The sequence below is a fragment of the Asterias rubens genome, chromosome 21, assembly GCF_902459465.1.
Source record: "Asterias rubens chromosome 21, eAstRub1.3, whole genome shotgun sequence".
Lineage (NCBI taxonomy): Eukaryota > Metazoa > Echinodermata > Asteroidea > Forcipulatida > Asteriidae > Asterias > Asterias rubens.
Window position 1 is genome coordinate 10,476,566 of NC_047082.1, and position 16,743 is coordinate 10,493,308.

General features: G+C 38.6%; 1 long non-coding RNA gene across 1 annotated transcript; it reads left to right on the forward strand.

Moving 5' to 3' along the window:
- Positions 1-176: 176 nt before the first annotated feature.
- LOC117304701 lies at positions 177-3,439 on the forward strand. The gene is made up of 3 exons (XR_004520617.1): positions 177-325; positions 1,238-1,374; positions 2,796-3,439. It is a non-coding gene; the product is annotated as an uncharacterized LOC117304701 (long non-coding RNA).
- Positions 3,440-16,743: the final 13,304 nt, after the last annotated feature.

Sequence of the window (16,743 nt, forward strand, 5' to 3'; positions counted from 1 at the left end):
GGAATTTCCCCGATTACAAAAAGTATAAATATACCTTTTCATTAAAAACTAGCCTTCAAGGTCGTCAAAAGATGACGAAATTATTTTGTTGATACTTCCCCGTTCTCTTGTGTACGACCCGCAACAAAAGACTTAAACAAACAACAAAGCACATAAAAGCAAAACCTGAGGTAAAAACGCACTATTATTAAAAACTGATCCGAAGTGTTGCTACAATAAATTGTAACTATTGGCTGAGATGCGGCACTTCGCTTTTGACCATCTTTACCATTTTTCTTTCGAAGTTTGACCACCGAAGTTAGTTTCGAGTACTCGCTATTAAGTGGTAAGTCTCTCTAGACACTACTTTTTGTTTTATATTGTTTTGTCATAATGTGTATATTCTTTGCTACTTTGTCCATGCTTCTTGATTGAACAAACTTTGACTTTTTGATGAATGAAAGAAGGACATCATAATGCATTGTTTATTTTTAGTAATACTCACCAATACTGGGACTCACGCTTACAAGCTTTGCTTCTTAAAGGCAGTGAACACTATTGGTAATTGTCAAAGTCTAGCCTTTACAGTTGGTGTATCTCAACATATGCATAAAATAACAAACCTGTGAAAATTTGAGCTCAATCGGTCATCAAACTTGCGAGATAATAATGAAAGGAAAAAACACCCTTGTCACACGAAGTTGTGTGCGTTTATAGACGGTTGATTTCGAGACCTCAAGTTCTAAATCTGAGGTCTCGAAATCAAATTCGTGGAAAATTACTTCTTTCTCAAAAACTACGTCACTTCAGAGGGAGCCGTTTCTCACGATGTTTTATACCATCAACCTCTCCCCATTACTCGTCACCAAGAAAGGTTTTATGTTAATAATTATTTCGAGTCATTAACAATAGTGTCCACTGCCTTTAATGAGCTCCCCTAGCAAAATCGTAAAAGTGTATTAATTTCCTCCCGGTTTAACTCTATTATTTGGAGCATGTGGGATATTATTGGGCCCCCCAAAAAGAAGAAGAAACGAAATAAGCGCCAATAGCAGGATGAATAGAAGTCGATGAAGTAAGTTTAGTTTTATGGGAGGAGAGAATGTCAAAGGTTGGGGGAGTTTGGGATTGGGACTTGAATCAAGTCTACGAGTACATTGGTGCGCGGCAGTTCAAACTGTTTTAATCTGATCGACAAAAGGTCTGAAACTGAAATTTAGTATAACTAATGGTTTAAACAATATTTTATTATAAATAGCTGCTGGCTTCAAAACTTTGCTAAAGACTGCAATCAGCGACGAGTAGCTTTGTGAACCTGCTCATCAAACAACTCTTTGGACTTCAAACACCGAAAATAGCTGCAGTGAGTTCAGTTTCGAGCGATCAAGCATCGTGGTAAGCATTTCATCTGTCCATTTTTTCTTTGAAGTTTTACAAATTGAGTTTTGTTTTGATTTTAACTGCTGCAATTTTGAATGGAGAGGTTCGCTTGATGGAAATAAACTTTAAATTGGGGTTGAACAGAGACTAGTTTACCAGGGCGGGACTTGAACCCTCGACATGTAACGTGCCGGTGCTCTACCAACCGACTTCTTCAATTATTGTTTATGGCCACAAACCTTTTTCATAGTATATGCTGCACCTTTTTGTTTAATAGTCTTAGCATATTCGCCAGGCTAGTTTTTTTTTTTTTACTTTTTTTTTTTACAATGTTTTAAGTTGCTGTTGCAAACTCATTTGTTTTAAGCTCCTTTTTTGTAATCTGCTTATTTGTAATTAATTGTTTCTTTCTGTCATTGTATATGTATTGTTCTCTTAATGCGTTTAGAGGCTCTTTGCGTTTGGCTCTTTACAAATGTCTTATTATTATTAGTAACCCTATGTTGGCAGTCTCCTTATGTTTTCAATATCTTTCGGGTGGGTTGCCAATGGGGGACCTTGGAACGCTAGGCGGCTGCATACCAACCAGGTACATTTCCATTGTTTACGTAGTTCTGAGCCACGAACAACGGATTTTACCTGGTGAGTCTGCTGCCACCAAGCGTCCCAAAGGCTCCCATTGGATGCCAATGCAATATAGGTAGCTATAGGGATCACACCCAAGTTTACTACGACATCAAGACGCAGGGAAAGATGTAGGAGGGATCACCCTCAGATGTATCGACCCCGGATCACAGCGTGTTCTTGCCGATCTGCGCCTTGAACACCCAGCAGGGTGGATATGTGCGCATTACAAGTCTTATTATTATTATTATTATTATTATTATTATTATTATTATTATTATTATTATTATTATTATTATTATTATTATTATTATTATTATTATTATTATTATTATTATTATTATTATTATTATTATTATTATTATTATTATTATTATTATTATTATTATTATTATTATTATTATTATTATTATTATTATTATTATTATTATTAGCACCAGACTCAAGATCTTGTGTTTCTGGGGTTCGGGTCCCGGTCGTGACACTCGTGTTCTTTAAACAAAACCGTTGGTCCCGTGTGTTTTGTAACACACGTAGAATGAACCCAGCGCACTTATTGACAATATAAGGGGTTCGCACTGGTGTTCGTGGTCTGATCAGCATCATTGTGCCGTTAGCACCTTACAAACCAACGTGGTGCTATACGCTATACAAGGAGTATATCTCATACATTTTTAAAAGCGCAGCTCCACACCTTATATGCAAATTACTGAGTGCTTTTACACGCCCTGGAGGTGTGATAAAGCACGATAAGAACCTAGTATAATTATTACATTTTTATATTAAACGGCTGAAATATGTTTTACCAACAGCAGTGCATCGACAGGAATCCCGGACACTAAGCTAAAGAAGACGGACTACAGAGGGACTACCGTAAAGATGGCAGACTCCGCTCAAGACGCAGGGAAAGAAGTTGAACTGGAGATTGTAGAGACCCAAGACGATGATGAGAAGACGAAAGAAGCGGCCACCCAGACTGACATGAAAAAGGCCCCAAGGATAAGCGCAGATGATGTGCGGAAGACTGTCGGTTGCTGCCGACGAATCTTCAAGTGGATCAGGAAGCTGTTTACTGATGACGACGAAGACGGTTGTTTCAGTGTCTGTTGCTGTTGTGGGGACGATGAGTGAAGAATAAATGACGGAGATAAAGAGCGAAACGCAAATCTACGTAATAATAACAATAACTATAGCTCTTACATAGCGTATTTTTACAATAACTTAATCACTAGTGCCCTGGTTATTGGACTAATAATAGTCCTGTTATACCTCAGCTCACTGGGGGGGGGGGGGGGGTATGCTGCCGTGGCGCCCAAAGGCGATTTCAACCTCTATCCTGGCAGTTACCCAAGCCTGGGCGAAGAGATTCAATATTGTAGATAAGCATCTTGCTCAATGACCGGGATTCGAACCCACACTCCGATGACTTAACCACAACCACAAGAACTTGAATTCGGTGATCTAAAGGGCCCAATTTCATAGCGCTGCTAAGCACAACAATTTGCTTAATATGACATTTCTTCCTTGATAAAAACAGGAATGCCATCCAAATTTTCAGTCGTTGCATGTTGCTTCTTACTGGTATTCAGCTGTTGTTTGCTAGTCCTGAAAATCACGTGAAAATTTGGTTGGCATTCATGAAATGTCATGCTAAGCAAATTTTTGTGCTTAGCAGCGCTATGAAATAATGGCCCAGGTGGGGGTAGTATCATGAGTAAAGAGTTTATATAAGCACAGTCCAAAGTAAAACAAGTATATTTACAATCATTATGTGTAAATTGAAAACAATATGAAGCATACGGTAAAGGAACATAACAGACTTGGTTTTGCTAGCAATACAGATGCTGGCAGTGTAAGCACTTTATGTAATCCACCTAAACTGACAAACATGTAGAAGTTTGAGATCGATCGGCCATCTGGGTCACGAGAGAATAGTGAAAAACCGATTACAAACTTTGCATTGCATCGATGCCAAAACAAAAATGAATAAAAACTGAGCGATAAACTCCAAACGCAACACTAGAACATTTATTTATCATCAAATATGAAATTTCAGACAGAAATATTTCAAGGGATGTTTTCTAGTACATCATCATTAGACCGTGTAAGTTTTATGTAAATCTGTGATCTTCACGATTTTTGTTTCTTACCAATTCTGTAACGCTTCTTGAAGTTTACAGATTTGCATATGATATAAAACCTTAGATGTACCTGATCTTTGAAGCGATCGGTGCTAGGTAAACGGTAGGGATTTAAAGTTCAGATACACTGTAAAAAAAAAACACCGTAAAACTTACGGTGCTTTACCTGGCAGCTAGGGTGCCAGGTCAAGGACCGTAAATTTTACGGATTTTTTTCTAAAGTAGAGCGAAGGTGTGTTTAAAGCGATTGGACACTTTCTGAACATAATTTTTTTTTTAAAGTTCACAGAGTTACTAATACCTTACAGGGTTTACAGAAGGTAATGGTGGAAGACTTCCCTTGACACATTATTCCATGAAATGCTTAACTTTTTGAGAAAACATTAAAACAATTATCAATTCTCGATATCGAGAATAACGGATTTATTTAACACACATGTCATGACACGGCGAAACGTGCGGAAACAAGGGTGGGTTTTCCCGTTATTTTCTCCCGACTCCGATGACTGATTGAGCCTAAATTTTCACAGGTTTGTTATATATTATATAAGTTGTGATACACGAAGTGTGGGCCTTTGGACAAAACTGTTTACCGATGTTGTGCGAATGCTTTAAAGCATTATTCACATGACAGCAGATTAACATGGGTCCCTAGCTTAATTTTCAGATGTGAAGTTTTGCACTTCGTATATCGACACGACAAGTTTTCTAACTTGGTGTATCTCAACATATGCATAAAACAACAAATCTGTGAAAATTTGGTCTCAATTAGTCATCAAAGTTGCGAGAGAATAACGAATCAAAAACACCATTGTTGCACAAAATTCGGTGTTCTTTCAGATGCTCATATAAAAAAGCTTCAGTTATATAGTTGAAGCCTTTTATTATTTGAGTGAGAAAATACCCCCTTCTTAAAAACTGTTACTTTAGAGGGAGCTGTTTAGCTCATTGGCTCTCCATTGATCGTTACCAAGTATAGGCTAAGTTTGTTATGCTAACAATTATTTTGAGTAACTACCAAAAGTGTGCATGAATTTAGAAAAAACACCCTTGTCACACGAAGTTGTGTGCTTTCCGATGCTTGATGTCGAGACCTCAAATTCTAAATCTGAGGTCTCGAAATCAAATTCGTTGAAAAAGACTTCTTTCTTGAAAACTATGTCACTTCAGAGAGAGCCGTTTCTCACAATGTTTAATACTATCAACCTCTCCCCATTACTCCTTACCAAGTGAGGTTTTATGCCAATAATTATTTTGAGTAATTACCAATAGTGTCCACTGCCTTTAACACATTTTGTACGAGCTGTGTCCAAGGTCACTAATTATTTGTAAACGAGGAAAAATGGTAAAAAGAATGTACGAGTGTATTTACTTTAACCTTTCACTGGAATTGTATAAATACTCAGCTCAATGGTTGAGCAACAACGCGGAAAGTGGTGGGCCACATCAGGGGTTTCCCTAAAATAATTTTGGTTACGACATTCAGTTACTTTTACAAGGGGTGGGGGGGGGGGGGGGACTTGACATCTTTAACTTCAAATCTGTTCATTTGCCTCTTGCAAAACCAATGACCAGTTGAACCCCAATTTTCACATTTTGTCGAACGAGCCTGTAAATCGGCATCCTTTTGTTCAGGGGTTTGAAGAAGTACACTGTATGTTACAATGGTACAGTGTGGGAACGAAATACGATAATGCTTCGAATGACGTCACCCACATCGCAGGCTTCTGAGGATTTTTAGATCACTATTTGGCGCCGTAATTGTTTCTTTTCGGGATTCGGTGCCGGATTTTCGACAAGCAACAGCAAGTAATGGATTTTTTGTATTTTATTTCATACCTTCATACAAAAATTGCGTGGTCCAAAAGTGGGGGCTACGGTTTTGAACAATTCTAGCGATCATCCCATGGTCTGTAAGGCTACCGTAGAGGCTTCTAACCACAGAGGTTATTCTTGCCATTAATAATAACTGTGATTCCCAATGGTTTACCTCCCTTTTAAGTGTTAAAACTTGTCTTCAAGTAATGGACCCTTTTTATAAAACATGCTAATTACATTCACACATGCGTAGGGATCCTGTTGTTTGACAAAGGCCATGGAGTTGTGCACTCCTAAGCAGACGCACAGTCGCGTCTGCGTCACGCACCCATTACCCGTGTACAAAACAGCACGATTTTCCCTCATTAATTTTGCCAACCAATTAAGTGCGCACGCGCTTTGTGCAACTTACATTATGTCATGAAAAGGGTCCATTCATTTCGAAATTTTTACTTTCGTTGGTTTTCCCCTGATTACCAAACGTATATTCATTTGTTAAAACATAGCCTTGAAGGAATTCGACAAAGCTGACGAATTTGTTTTGTTGCAACTTACATTATGTCATGAAAAGGGTCCATTCATTTCGAAATTTTTACTTTCGTTGGTTTTCCCCTGATTACCAAACGTATATTCATTTGTTAAAACATAGCCTTGAAGGAATTCGACAAAGCTGACGAATTTGTTTTGTTGATACTTCCCTGTCCATTGCATGGTGCACAACCCGTAAACAAAAGAGTTAAACAAAAACGAAACTAGGGATTATAGGGCACTACGATGGAATTATGGTACCCAAAGAGTTGCTATATAAACGGTAGACCGGGCCGCTGTCCTTATCCGCAAGGATAAAGACAGGTAGCTGCTACTCAGATCCAGTGATTCCATTAGATGAAACTCTCTAGATGCAGAAGAGTGAAAAATCACTCTTTGAAGAGTCATAATGAGGGACAACTTTTTTTCGAGTGGTCTTTGATCTTCCACTCTTTGAGATTGAAGTTTGCATCTTTTATTACCTTTTCGCAAATACCGGGGCGCGCGCGTAAAGCTTGGAATTAGGTGCATTGTGGTCTTGCTGGTATCCAAATTTGATTCATATCTATCCCACAATGCACCTCATTCAACAGTCTGCGCTTGCGCATTGGTATTTGCGATAAGGTCTATGGGGAGATCCGGAAATCAGAGAAACAGAGCGCCCGCTAGCGTTCGTTCATTACAAGCGTGTACAGTTTTTGCCGTGCATAATCGGAACGTTGGTTGTGTGTGACCACGCAACACCAATGGTCTAGGAACCTAGACTAGCCGGTCTCTGGCGTTGTTCACTAGCCTGGAAGTCTGACGTCAGATGTTCAGGCTATATAAACGGCTACTATTGGCTGAGATGCGGCACTTTGCTTTTGACCATCTTCAGCTGTAGACCGTTTTTTTGAAGTTGGACCACCGAGGTTAGTTTCGAGTACTCACTACTACTGGTAAGTCTCGAATCACTGCCCCTTTTTCTGGATTGTGTTTTTTCATATTGTGTATCTTTAGCCCTTTTCACACGGCCAAAATGGATTGTTTTATTTTGTTATCACCATTCGTGACTGACTTTGTGAGCTTTCACACTGCAAAGTTAAAAAAACAAGTAACAACCCTTGTGTGACATGAGAGTGAATTACGAATTTGTAACCCTGATCACCTTGGACAAGATAGTACCCACAGTAGCATGCGCTGTATGGGCATTTTCACCTAATTATTCAATAAACAAGGGTTCCTTCACAGTTTTTCCCGTGACCCAGATGCGAAGGGTAAAAAAAACAAAAAACATTTCGAATCAAATTAAACAAATTTGATGAAATATTGTTTTTCCCCGGCAGGCAGGAGTAGACATCCCGCAGCGAAAAAAAAAACCCCCAAAACCGACAATGGCAGACACAAGGAACGGAGAGATCGGTGAATCTGGACATCATTGTCACCACATTGAACTGGACATTAAACTGGCGCAAGATGGTGACGAACAGCCGACCAAAGATGTGGCCATCCAGACTGAAGACACAGACGAGGCCACATCAGGAGGGAAGAAAAGGTCCATTAATATCAACAAGAAGGACGTGAAGGAGGCTGCCTCTTGTTTCAGACAAATCTTCAAGTTTTTCTGGAAGTTGAATGACGACGACGACGACGACGACGAATAATTCAAGAAGTAACCACTCGCAAACAACCCCATGGACAGGCATTGCATTCACACTTCCAACTCTATTCCCTGACGACGACGAATACTTCAAGAAAGAAATGACCACCATCGACATATCGAACAAGAAGTAACCACTCGCAAACAACCCCCATGGACAGGCATTGCATTCACACTACCAACTCTATCCCCGGGGTTGCCCCCTGGGGAATTTAAACGGCCGGCCTTTTCACACTTTATGATCGCTTTACCCCCCGGTCTGCCCCGGCCATTGGGCATATCCCGGGGACCAAACACTCCTGCCCGGAGCATTTTGCGTGTGAGACAAAACCCCGGGGTACTCTTGAAACGTGCAACCTGACTTCGTGGATTAGGTACACAGTGTGATACCTGGGCCCAGTTTCATAGAGCTGCTAAGCACACAAATTTGCTTAGCATGAAATTACCAGCCAAATTTCCACATGATTTTCAGGATGAGCAAACAACAGCTGAATGCAAGTTAGCAAGCAACATTCAACAAATGGAAATTTGTTTGATAATCCTGTTTTTGTCAAGGAAGAAATTTCATGCTAAGCAATTTTTGTGTGTGCTTAGCATCACTATAAAATTACTAACAGTGTGCAGTGTCTTTAAATTATACAAACAAAACGGGTTTATCATTATACTTCAATAAACGAATTCAATGAACACAAAATTAGCTTCGTAATCGATATCGACTTTTAATTGTTACGTTTAGCAGCGTAACATGTGTGTGTTTTCATGTAACGACAACCACACACTAGTTTTTTTTTTCATCATACATAAACATGCACATTTTACATGAAGTTTTTTAAACGGTCACCAAAGGGTTATAATAATCATGCAGTGAATAATTTAACAAAAATGTTTTAAATAGTTTTCAAATGTTGGTATAATGGTATGGGTAATATTAACAAAATATAAAATACATTAAGGTTTACGTTTACAATAATTATGTATTTACATTAATAACTGGAGTCTTGCAGTATCCAAGACTTGCTTTCTTATTTTAACAGCGGCTTTCTAGAACAGTGAAGTACACTTAAAGGCAATGGACACTTTGGTAATTACTCAAAATAAGTATTAGCATAAAACCTCACTTGGTAACGAGTAATGGGGAGAGGTTGGTAGTATAAAACATTGTGAGAAACGGCTCCTTCAGAAGTATTGTAGTTTTCGAGAAAGAAGTAATTTTCCACGAATTTGATTTCGTGGAACAAGGGTGTTTTCTTAGCGCCATGAGCACTTCTGTGGATTTGTGCGCTTTATAAGTTTTCATTATTATTATTATTATTATTGTTATTATTTCTTCCCATTATTCTCTCGCATCTTCGAAATTATTATTATTATTCGAAAGAGTTCATATTTTCACAGGTTTGTTATTTTATGCATATGTTGAGATACACCAAGTGAGAAGACTGGTCTTTGACAATTACCAATAGTGTCCAGTGTCTCCAACAGCGGCTTTCAGGAACAACAGTGAAATACACCATATAAAAAAAAAACCAAAACAAAACCCCAAAAACCTAAATGTTGAGCTAAAGTAGATTACAATTTCTGCCAACTTCAAACTGTATCAGTGTCTTCTAACAACGAGGGGTGAACTTTTCGGCTTGCATAATTTGTATCTTTTGTATAATTTGTAACTTTTATATCTGGCTTATACGATGTATAGGGAAAATCGGCATGACAATAAAACTAAAACCACTAAACTTAAAAGTGGTACTTTTTGTCCACAGATTGACATTAAACTTACAGTTTGTAGCTAATTATAGTAGAAGGTTTCCCTTAAAAAAAATTACTTGCTGAGGTGATGTAGTTTTTGAGAAATTAGAAAAATTCACGAAAATACGTGTTTATGCTTAAATAACTTTCGTCTCACTAAGATGAAAATTATTTTCGTGACTTGTTTAAAGGCAGTGGACACTATTGGTAATTGTCGAATACCAGTCTTCTCACTTGGTGTACCTCAACATATGCATAAAATAACAAATAATGAAAGAAAAATAAAACCCTTGTCACACGAAGTTGTGTGCGTTTAGATGGTCGATTTCGAGACCTCAAGTTCTAAACCTGAGGTCTCGAAATCAAATTCATGGAAAATTACTTCTTTCTCGAAAACTATGGCACTTCAGAGGGAGCCGTTTCTCATAATGTTTTATAGCATCAACCTCCCCCCATTACTCGTCACCAAGAAAGGTTTTATGCTACTAATTATTTTGAGTACTTACGAATAGTGTCCACTGCCTTTAACACATTTCTCTCAAAAACAACAACAGCACCTCAGTAAGTAATATTTCAAACCGTGTAAGTTTAATATAAATCTGTTGACATTGTGTTTTGTGTCCTACAAAAAGTACACAGACCCTTTAAACAAATGCTATCTAACAATAACTATAGCGAAAGCAGAAACGGAGTCATGACCAAAACATGAAACATCAATAACCTGTTATGAAAGTCAGTGAATTACAGAGAATGTAGCTAAGCAACCATAGATAAACAATCATCACTAAGTAAAAGCTATTAACTAAAGAGTATTTTGATGTTACAAGGAGGGGGGGTTACAGTTTTTAGCGACCAAGACTTCACAGAGTGACAAAACAAAAGTTTGTGTGTTATTTGCCAGTGATAAACCAAAGGGAAGTCAACCCGAAATAGTTATTGGTTGGCAACCGCCAAAACACAGCCCTACTGTCTGCAGAACAAAAGTTGAATGCATTTGAAATCAAGTAATCGGTTGATAGTTAGAGCTTAAAAAAAAAAGAAAAAAAAAAGACAACTTTAGATTATGTTAAAATTGTGTGTATTGAATTCCTGGCAAGATAGTTTTACAATCACGGCGGGGTTAAACTATTAATTTGCAATCTTGGTGCATTTGTTTTAGCACAGTGGAAGTATTACTATCGTTATCGTTGGGGATTCAATGAAACATAGACCTTTTTCGTAAATACCCATTGCGCAAGCTGTTGAATGAGGTGCATGCTGGTCTAGCTAGCGATCAGACTTGATCGCTTGCGAGACCAGCATGCCCCCCCCCCCCACACCAACGCCCAAAGCGCGCTTACCGAGTATTTGTGATATAAGGTCCATTGCCTCTTTTAACTTCGGTTATTAAGAATGTTTCCCTTCGTAATAGGGAATGTCGTTACCAAAATGTATTTGGGAAAACCATTTTTTATAATCACACATACTCCGCTTTGCTGTACAAATGTTTCAGTTTCAATTTTGTGAACTTCCAGCAAAAAAGTTGGATGTATGTATGTATATATAATTTTTCTTTTTTAAATACCTTCACCAGGTTCGGCGCCATTGGATGGTGTCAATTAAACAGTTCAAAGTGCAACAAGATAATTGTAAGACGCTTGACTCATTTCGCATTCTTCAAAAATATGTTTTACCCTTTTCTCCTCTTCAAAAAATCATTACACCGTTGGAAGCTTGGTTTACTGACGCTCAAATCCAGAGATTTCTGACTTTTTAGTCTAGAAACATGTTCAAACAATTCGAATCCTGCCTCTAGCTACCGGGCAATCTCGATGGTTTAGTTGGTTGGATACTTCTCTAGCATTGCAAAGGTCGTGGGCTCGAAACCAACCCGAGTAATTATGACTGTGATTTTGTGTAAAGGGCCTGCAGAGCTCGGGGAAACACCGAGTATTATACACATATTGACTGGCAATGAGGTATCTAGTGTACGTCTATTCCCCCGAGGGACTTTAAGTGACCAGAAGAGGGGCCTATTTCCCGAGGCCGAAGGCCGAGGAAATAATGCTTGTGTGGTTTGGTGAGCTACCTCAAACAAGACTATTTTCATTTTGACCTTCGATTGTCAGGCTTTCAACGAAGTATAAAAGGAATGTCGGTAATAATTTGGGAAAACCGGCGGGGAAAACCCGTTTCCATTCATTCGCGTTTCTTTTTGTGATATGAAGGGCTACATGTAAAATCGGGAACTCATCTAGTTTTAAGAGACTAAAAAACTACAGAACCTGCTGCCTGTAATTTTTTATTCGTTTTTTATTTGATGTAAACGCTACAGTAACAACATTTGTGTACAGTAACAACTGTTTTTATCGTTTACAAAATTAAAGTTTGTGGCTGTATATACTCAAGTCACCTGGTGGATTTGTTTAGTTTTATTGTTCAGTTAATGATTGAAAAACAAAGTGGATATAGGGCAATTATCATAATCACAACTTGGAGAACGTCGAATACAAGCCCTTTCAGACGACAGCGGTTTAGCAAGGGTCACTTGTCTATTGTTAGCATGGTTGTGAAATTTTACACAATGCACCTCCTGTGAAGGGAAAACAATGTTTATACTGTCCGTGACGAAAAGCAAATTTGAGAAGAGTTCACTTGGGATCTTGGACAGTCCAAATCACTGTGGTCCTTTCACACGAAGTGCAATTTGTGAAAGTTCACAACCATGCTCAAATTAAGCAAGGGACCCCTGCTAAATAGCTGTCATGTGAAAAGGGCTATGGACCAAACATTGCTTTCCTTTCAGGTAGCCCTTGTAGCACGTCAGTGTCACTGCACTGCAAGGGAGGATGTCCAACATGGGCTATCCTTTCACACGAAGTGCAATTTGTGAAAATTCGCAACCATGCTCAAATTGAGCAAGGGACCCCTGCTAATGTCATGTGTGAGGGCTTACAGGTGGAAAATACACTATGGACCAATAACTATCCTTTCAGTAGCACTGGTAGGACGTCAGTGCCGCTGCACTGCAAGGGCGGAGTCCAACCTAGGTTATCCTTTCACACGAAGTGCAACGTGTTCATTTTTACAACCATGTTAAAATAAAGCAAGGGACCCCTGCCAATTTACTCTCGTGTGAAAAGGTGATCGAATGAAGACCCTATGTATGGACAAGAAAAAAAGGACCGTAAGAGACCTGGGAAGCCCCTCAAGTCAATTATTTCTAATAAGTTGGGCTTTATTTCCTTGTGATCAATTCCGGTGGAACTGAAACGAAAGTGTGTTAAAGAGCAAAACAAAACAAAACCAAAAAAATTCCAGTTAATTGAATCCAGTACACAAAGTCAATATTTGTTTGGTGAGAAGGAAACAAGAAACAGAAAGAAGAAAACAAGAAACAGAAAGAAGAAAACAAGAAACAGAAAGAAAAAGAAGATTTCTTTTTTTAGGAGTTCTTCTCAGTGTCAAAAGTTAAATAAACAAAAACTGGAAAATGAACAGTTGAGTGGCTTGTCCAATGCACATCCCCTAGCTGCGTTTTACGGTCATCATTCACCCAGGGGTCAATACCATAGCGCTGCTTGACAGTAAAATATTCAAGCTAACTATAGCAAACAAGAGACCAATTTCAGAACTGACTCCGCGGCAGTACAATTAATTACTTTAGATTATGTTAAAATTGTGTGTATTGAATTCCTGGCAAGATAGTTTTACAATCACGGCGGGGTTAAACTATTAATTTGCAATCTTGGTGCATTTGTTTTAGCACAGTGGAAGTATTACTATCGTTATCGTTGGGGATTCAATGAAACAGACCTTTTTCGTAAATACCCATTGCGCAAGCTGTTGAATGAGGTGCATGCTGGTCTAGCTAGCGATCAGACTTGATCGCTTGCTAGACCAGCATGCCCCCCCCCCCCCACCAACGCCCAAAGCGCGCTTACCGAGTATTTGTGATATAAGGTCCATTGCCTCTTTTAACTTCGGTTATTAAGAATGTTTCCCTTCGTAATAGGGAATGTCGTTACCAAAATGTATTTGGGAAAACCATTTTTTATAATCACACATACTCCGCTTTGCTGTACAAATGTTTCAGTTTCAATTTTGTGAACTTCCAGCAAAAAAGTTGGATGTATGTATGTATATATAATTTTTCTTTTTTAAATACCTTCACCAGGTTCGGCGCCATTGGATGGTGTCAATTAAACAGTTCAAAGTGCAACAAGATAATTGTAAGACGCTTGACTCATTTCGCATTCTTCAAAAATATGTTTTACCCTTTTCTCCTCTTCAAAAAATCATTACACCGTTGGAAGCTTGGTTTACTGACGCTCAAATCCAGAGATTTCTGACTTTTTAGTCCAGAAACATGTTCAAACAATTCGAATCCTGCCTCTAGCTACCGGGCAATCTCGATGGTTTAGTTGGTTGGATACTTCTCTAGCATTGCAAAGGTCGTGGGCTCGAAACCAACCCGAGTAATTATGACTGTGAATTTGTGTAAAGGGCCTGCAGAGCTCGGGGAAACACCGAGTATTATACACATATTGACTGGCAATGAGGTATCTAGTGTACGTCTATTCCCCCGAGGGACTTTAAGTGACCAGAAGAGGGGCCTATTTCCCGGGGCCGAAGGCCGAGGAAATAATGCTTGTGTGGTTTGGTGAGCTACCTCAAACAAGACTATTTTCATTTTGACCTTCGATTGTCAGGCTTTCAACGAAGTATAAAAGGAATGTCGGTAATAATTTGGGAAAACCGGCGGGGAAAACCCGTTTCCATTCATTCGCGTTTCTTTTTGTGATATGAAGGGCTACATGTAAAATCGGGAACTCATCTAGTTTTAAGAGACTAAAAAACTACAGAACCTGCTGCCTGTAATTTTTTATTCGTTTTTTATTTGATGTAAACGCTACAGTAACAACATTTGTGTACAGTAACAACTGTTTTTATCGTTTATAAAATTAAAGTTTGTGGCTGTATATACTCAAGTCACCTGGTGGATTTGTTTAGTTTTATTGTTCAGTTTATGATTGAAAAACAAAGTGGATATAGGGCAATTATCATAATCACAACTTGGAGAACGTCGAATACAAGCCCTTTCAGACGACAGCAGTTTAGCAAGGGTCACTTGTCTATTGTTAGCATGGTTGTGAAATTTTACACAATGCACCTCCTGTGAAGGGAAAACAATGTTTATACTGTCCGTGACGAAAAGCAAATTTGAGAAGAGTTCACTTGGGATCTTGGACAGTCCAAATCATTGTGGTCCTTTCACACGAAGTGCAATTTGTGAAAATTCGCAACCATGCTCAAATTGAGCAAGGGACCCCTGCTAATGTCATGTGTGAGGGCTTACAGGTGGAAAATACACTATGGACCAATAACTATCCTTTCAGTAGCACTGGTAGGACGTCAGTGCCACTGCACTGCAAGGGCAGAGTCCAACCTAGGTTATCCTTTCACACGAAGTGCAACGTGTTCATTTTTACAACCATGTTAAAATAAAGCAAGGGACCCCTGCCAATTTACTCTCGTGTGAAAAGGTGATCGAATGAAGACCCTATGTATGGACAAGAAAAAAAGGACCGTAAGAGACCTGGGAAGCCCCTCAAGTCAATTATTTCTAATAAGTTGGGCTTTATTTCCTTGTGATCAATTCCGGTGGAAATACAGAAACGAAAGTGTGTTAAAGAGCAAAACAAAACAAAACCAAAAAAATTCCAGTTAATTGAATCCAGTACACAAAGTCAATATTTGTTTGGTGAGAAGGAAACAAGAAACAGAAAGAAGAAAACAAGAAACAGAAAGAAGAAAACAAGAAACAGAAAGAAAAAGAAGATTTTTTTTTTTAGGAGTTCTTCTCAGTGTCAAAAGTTAAATAAACAAAAACTGGAAAATGAACAGTTGAGTGGCTTGTCCAATGCACATCCCCTAGCTGCGTTTTACGGTCATCATTCACCCAGGGGTCAATACCATAGCGCTGCTTGACAGTAAAATATTCAAGCTAACTATAGCAAACAAGAGACCAATTTCAGAACTGACTCCGCGGCAGTACAATTAATTACGATCCTATAAGCTAAAGTAGTAGTCCAGTCTAATTTCTATACCATCCGCCCTGGTAATAGTTAAAAGCAGGACAGTTCTTTTCAGAACTGAGAAGTCTCCCGAACCTCCGATTATCTACTCCACGGCAGTAGAATAAAGCAAGACAGTTCCCTAAGAACAACTCTACCTGGCAAGTAGATACACACATGGTGTTACCGCAAACCAAATATACATTGATACCTCACCATGCAATGCCTCAAATCCTATATAGCAAACAAAGAAAGGAAATCAGCTGATAAGCTGGAAATGCATGTCTGTCTACTGAATTTAATATCTTATACTCATTAAAGGCACTGTACACCTTTGGTAATTGTCAAAGACCAGTGTTCTCACTTGGTGTATCCCATCATAAGCATCAAATAACAAGCCTGTGATAATTTGGGCTCAATCGGTCATCGAAGTTGCGAGAAAATGATGAAAGAAAAAACACCCTTGTTGGACGAATTTGTGTGCTTTCAGATAGGAATAAAAGACTTCTAGCTAGAAGTCTTTTATTATTCCAGTGAGAAATCCCTTTTTCTCAAAAACTATGTTACTTCAGAGGGATGTTTTATACTACCAACAGCTCTCCAATGCTCGTTACCAAGTCAGTTTTTAAGTTAATATTTGTTTTGAGTAATTACTAAACGTGTACCTTCCCTTTAACCCCTTCACGAGGAGGGAAAATATTGACAATCAATTTTCCCCTTTTCGACAAATCAGTACAATTAAATAATTTATAATGATGATGACTTTCACAGTCAGTTGTTCTGTACACATCCAACGACTCCTCTCAGATTCATTTACAAACACTTCACCGAAGTT